This window comes from Larimichthys crocea, chromosome I (genome assembly GCF_000972845.2).
Source record: "Larimichthys crocea isolate SSNF chromosome I, L_crocea_2.0, whole genome shotgun sequence".
NCBI classification, from domain to species: domain Eukaryota; kingdom Metazoa; phylum Chordata; class Actinopteri; family Sciaenidae; genus Larimichthys; species Larimichthys crocea.
In genome coordinates this window covers 9732845-9739372 of record NC_040011.1, presented here as the reverse complement: position 1 = coordinate 9739372, position 6528 = coordinate 9732845, and positions in this window count along the sequence as shown.

The window sequence follows — 6528 nt, the reverse complement described above, 5'->3', positions numbered from 1 at the left end:
GTCTGTATGTCTGTCTGTCTGTCTGTCTGTTAACCTGTCTGTCTGTCTGTCTGTCTGTCTGTCTGTCTGTCTGTCTGTCTGTTAACCTGTCTGGCTGTCTGTTCTTCCCCCAGCAGTCCAGTCCTATAGCAGCATAACTCAGGGATGGTTTAGGACTCACTGAGAGAGCGGGTCTGCCTCCAGAACAGGGAGCTGGTACCACAGCAGCTTGACAGTTGAAAGCTGAGACTGAAGAGCCATGAGGAACCATAAAGAACCACAAGGATCCATAAAGAACCATGAGGAACCATAAAGAACCACAAGGATCCATAAAGAACCACAAGGATCCATAAAGAACCACAAAGAACTATAAAGAACCACAAGGATCCACAAAGAACCACGAGGAACCATAAATAACCACGAGGATCCATAAAGAACCACAAGCATCCATTAAGAACCACAAAGAACTATAAAGAACTACAGGGATCCATAAAGAACCAAGAGGGACCATAAAGAACCACAAGGAACCATAAAGAACCACAAGGAAACATAAAGAACCATGAGGATCCATAAAGAACCACAAAGAACTATAAAGAACCACAAGGATCCATAAAGAACCACAAGGAACCATAACGAACCACAAGGAACCATAAAGAACCACAAGCATCCATAAAGAAACATGAGGAACTATAAAGAACCACAAAGAACTATAAAGAACCACAAGGATCCATAAAGAACCATGAAGAAACACAAGGATCCATAAAGAACCATGAGGAACCATAAAGAACCACAAAAAACCATAAACAACCACAAAGATCCATAAAGAACCACACAGAACTATAAAGAACCACAAAGAACCATAAAGAATCACAGAGAACCATAAAGAACCATAAGGAACCATTAAGAACCACAAGTAAGAACCATAAAGAACCACAAGGATCCATAAAGAACCACAAGGAACCATAAAGAACCACAAGGATCCATAAAGAACCACAAGGAACCATAAAGAACCACAAGGATCCATAAAGAAGCATGGGGAACCATGAAGAACCACAAAGAACTATAAAGAACCATGAGGAACCATAAAGAACCACAAAGAACCATAAAGAACCACAAAAAACCATAAACAACCACAAAGATCCATAAAGAACCACACAGAACTATAAAGAACCACAAATAACCATAAAGAATCACAGAGAACCATAAAGAACCATAAGGAACCATTAAGAACCACAAGTAAGAACCATAAAGAACCACAAGGATCCATAAAGAACCACAAGGAACCATAAAGAACCACTAGGATCCATAAAGAACCACAAGGAACCATAAAGAACTACAAGGATCCATAAAGAAGCATTGGGAACCATAAAGAACCACAAAGAACTATAAAGAACCATGAGGAACCATAAAGAACCACAAAGAACCATAAAGAACCACAAAAAACCATAAACAACCACAAAGATCCATAAAGAACCACACGGAACTATAAAGAACCATGAAGAACCATAAAGAATCACAGAGAACCATAAAGAACCATGAGGAACCATAAAGAACCACAAGGAGGAACCATAAAGAACCACAAGGATCCATAAAGAACCACAAGGAACCATAAAGAACCACTAGGATCCATAAAGAACCACAAGGATTCATAAAGAACCACAAGGAACCATAAAGAACCACTGGGATCCATAAAGAAGCATAGGGAACCATAAAGAACCACAAAGAACTATAAAGAACCACAAGGATCCATAAAGAACCACGAGGAACCATAAGGAACCACAAGCATCCATAAAGAACCATGAGAATCCATAAAGAACCACAAAGAACATTAAAGAACCACAAGGATCCATAAATAACCACAAGGAACCATAAGGGACCACAAGGAACCATAAAGAACCACAAGGATCCATAAAGAAGCAGAAGGAACCATAAAGAACCACGAGTATCCATAAAGAACCACAAGCATCCATAAAGAAACACGAGGAACAATAAAAAACCACAAAGAACTATAAAGAACCACAAGGATCTATAAAGAACCACGAAGAACCATAAAGAACCACTAGGATCCATAAAGAACCACAAGGATCCATAAAGAAGCAGGGGGAACCATAAAGAACCACAAAGAACTATAAAGAACCATGAGGAACCATAAAGAACCACAAAGAAGTATAAAGAACCACAAGGATCCATAAAGAACCACGAGGAACCATAAAGAACCACGAGGATCCATAAAGAACCACAAGCATCCATAAAGAAACACGAGGAACCATAAAGAACCACAAAGAACTATAAAGAACCACAAGGATCCATAAAGAACCACGAAGAACCATAAAGAACCACGAAGAACCATAAAGAATCACAGAGAACCATAAAAAACCACAAGGAGGAACCATAAAGAACCACAAGGATCCATAAAGAACCACAAGGAACCATAAAGAAGCAGAAGGAACCATAAAGAACCACAAGCATCCATAAAGAAACAAGAGGAACCATAAAGAACCACAAAGAACTATAAAAAACCACAAGGATCCATAAAGAACCACGAAGAACCACAAGGATCCAAAAAGAACCATGAGGAACCATAAAGAACCACAAAAAACCATAAACAACCACAAGGATCTGTAAAGAACGACACGGAACTATTAAGACCCACGAAGAACCATAAAGAATCACAGACAACTATAAAGAACCATGAGGAACCATAAAGAACCACAAGGAGCAACCATAAAGAACCACAAGGAGCAATAAAGAACCACAAGGAACCATAAAGAACCACTAGGATCCATAAAGAACCATGAGGATTCATAAAGAACCACAAGGAACCATAAAGAACCACAAGGATCCATAAAGATAATGATGGTGGTGGTGATGATGATGATGATGATGATGATGATGAAGATGAAGATGATGGTGATGAAGATGATGGTGATGATGAAGATGATGGTGATGATGATGAAGATGATGGTGATGAAAATGATGATGGTGATGATGATGATGAAGATGATGGTGATGATGATGATGGTGATGATGATGATGAAGATGATGGTGATGAAGATGATGGTGATGATGATGATGATGATCATGATGATGATGGCTGGTCAGGGCTGACATCTGGTGGACTCAGTCTGTAACTGTACCTCAAACAGTCATACAAGGGTGGAGTTAGTTTTTTAATAATTTAATAATCTCAGATGTCATGAGGGTGAACACTGTTTATTTAACAGATCTATTTCATGATTATTAAATTAAACCTGTGTAAATAAATTAAACTTGTGTAAATTCGGTTCAGGAGGCAGACACGGTCAACACTTTTAAGAGTAGACTGAAGACTTTCCTTTTTGATAAAGCTTATAGTTAGTGCTGGCTCAGGTCATCCCTTAGTTATGCTGCCATCTCTCTTTCTCTTTCTCTCTCTCTCTGTCTCTCTCTCTCTCTCTCTCTCTCTCTCTCCCCATAGATCTGTAAACATCTCTTTAAAGGCCTGTGTAAAATAAATGAAACCTTGTGTAAAGAAATAAAGCTGTGTAAATAAATTAAACTTGTGTAAATAAATTTAGAGACCCTGTGTAAATAAATTAAACTTGTGTAAATAAATTAAACTTGTTGTAATAATTAAAGCTGTGTAAATAAATTAAACTTGTGGTAAATAATTAAGACCTGTGTAAATAAATTAAAACTTTTGCGTAAATAAATTAGACCTGTGTAAATAATTAAACTTGTTAAATAATTAAACTTTGTGTAAATAATAGACCTGTGTATAAATTAGACGTGTAAAATAAATGAAACCGGGTAAATTAAAATTAGACCTGTGTAAATAATTAGACCGGTGTAAATAAATTAAACCTGTGTAAATAAATTAGACGCTGTGTAAATAAATTACACCTGTGTAAATAAATTTAAACCTTTTAATAAATTAGACCTGTGTAAATAAATAAACTTGCGTAAATAAATTAGAACCCTGTGTAAAGAAATTAAACTTGTGGTAAATAAATTAAACTTGTGTAAATAAATTAGACCTGTGTAAATAAATTAGCCTGTGGTAATAAATTAAACCTGGGTAAATAAATTAGACTTGTAAATAAATTAGACCTGTGTAAATAATAAACCTGTGTAAAAAATGAGACCTGTGTAAATACATTAGACTTGTGTAAATAATTAGACTTGGGGGAAAAATAAATTAAACTTGTGTAAAGACTAAACCTGTTAGTATAAAATGAATGACATTCAATGAGTCTCAGCATGAGCAGTTTAACCGTCTCTCAGCTCGTCATTTTTAAGCAGTTTTTAATTTTTTGTTTTAAAAGCCTGTCTGTTTCCCTGTTGTCATGGCAGCAGCAGTTAGAAAGTCTGTGGTACATGTAAATGTCCACATGCTGACGGAACAATAACAGGAAAGCTGCTTATCAGCTGTTGGAAAGACGAATGATACAGACAGGAGACAGCGCCGGAAAACAAACTGACAACTGACTGCAACACACTCTTCCTCGTGTAGAAATCCGAGTCCTCTCGGTGGACTGCAGAGTCACTCTGTGGACCAGTCTGTCGTGGTGTTGTGTCTCTGTTCTCTCTATGGTGGTGTTTTTGTATCGTGTGTCTCTCTGTGGTGTGGTGTGTCCCTCGCTGGGGGTAGTGGTTTGTGTCTCTCGTGGTAGTCCTTGTGTCTCGCGGTGGTCTCTCTGTGGTGTGGTGTGTCGCTCGGTGGTAGTGTTGTGTCGCTCTGTGGTCTCTCTGTGGTGGTGGTGTGGTATCTCTGTGGTAGTCTTGTGTCTCTCTTGTGTCTCTCTGTGGGTGGTGGGTGTCTCTCTGTGGTAGTCTTGTGTCTCTCTGTGTCTCTGTGTCTCTCTGTGGTAGTGTGTGGTGTTCTCTGTGTCGCTTGTGGGGTGGTGTGTCTCTTTGGTGTAGTGTTGTGTCTATCTGTGTCGCTCTGTGGTGGTGTTGTGTCTCCTGTGGTAGTGGTTGTGTCTCTCTGTGTCCCTCTCTGTGGTGGGGTGTGGCGCTCGTGGGTAGTGTGTGGTCTCTCTGGTCTCTCGGTGGGTGGTGGTGTGTCTCTGCTGTGGTAGTCTTGTGTTCCTCTGTGTCTCTCTGTGTGGTGGTGTGTCGCTCTGTGGGTTAGTGTTGTGTCTCTCTGTGGTAGTCTTTGTGTCTCTCTGTTGTCTCTCTGGTGGGTGGTGGTGTGTCCTCTCCTGTGGGAATGTTTGTGTCTCTCTGTGTCTATCTGTGGTGTGGTTGTCTCTCTGTGGTAGTGTTGGGTCCGCCTCGTGTCCTCCTCTGTGCTGGTGGTGTGTCCTCCTGTGTAGTGTTGTGTCTTCTGTGTCTTCTCTCTGGGGTGGCGTTGTGTTCTCTGTGGAGTGTTTGTCTCTCTGTGTCCTCTCTGCGCTCTGTGGTGGCCTTGTGCTCTCTGTGGGTAGTGTTGTGTCGCTCTGTGGTAGTGTTGGTCTCTCGGTGGTGGTGGTGTGGGGTCTTCTGCCTGTGGTAGTGTTTGTGTTCTCTGTGGTGGTGTGTGTGTCCTCTCTTGTCTCTCTGTGGTAGTGTTGTGTCTCGCGGGTCTCTCTGTGGGGTGGTGTGGGTCTCCTCTGGGTAGTGTGTGTCGCGCTGTGTCTCTCTGTGTGGTTTTTGTGTCTTCGCTGTGTCTCTCGTGGTGGTGGGGTGTCTCTTCTGTGGTAGTGTTGTTGTCTCTCTGTGTCCTCTGTGGTGGTTGTGTGTCTCTCTGGGTAGTGTTGTGTCTCTCTGTGGCTCGCTGGTGGTGGTGGTGTGTCTCGCTGTGGTAGTGTTGTGTCCTCTGTGGTAGTGTTGTGTCTCTCTGTGTCTCTCTGTGGGGTGTTGTGGTCCTTTAAAAGTCTCCAGGTCTCTGAAGGTAGGGGGGGCCTCGTGCCTGCCCCGGGCAGTAGTCTCCGTTTATGTCATGTCTGCACATGTGCAGGAAGCAAAGTGAACCTTCTTTGACCAGTTAACTGCTGCTCACTGTTGATGGGCAGTCACTGTTCGGGGCGGGGCTAGATAATAGCATATCAGACAGGTCAACATATTTCCTGTTTTAATAAGGAAGCCGACCTTTAAAATTTCCAGTATTGCTTGAATCACAGAGGAAAAAAAACACACACACACACACACACACAAATGCATACTTATGAGGACCTGATTCATTCCCTGAACAATGACCTCTGATCAAACGCAGACGTGAACTTAACCCTGAACTGAACATAAACCACGGTTCAACCCTAACTCTCAACAGGAACGAGGCACTCACGCACTCACAGCACACACACACACACACACACACACACACACACAACACAAACACACACACAACACACACACACACACACACACACACACACACACACAATCTGTTTCCCATCATGGAGGAAGGAGTCAATACCGACGCTATGAGACATATAAAAGCCAGACGAGTCTACTGACAGTACTACAGCTACTGCAGCTGTACTGCAATGTGTACTGGAAGAGTAATGAAGGACTGAGAGTACTGAGTGTAACTGAGTGTACTGAGTTAACGAGAGTACTGAGTGTACTGCAGAAGAAGAAGAGAGC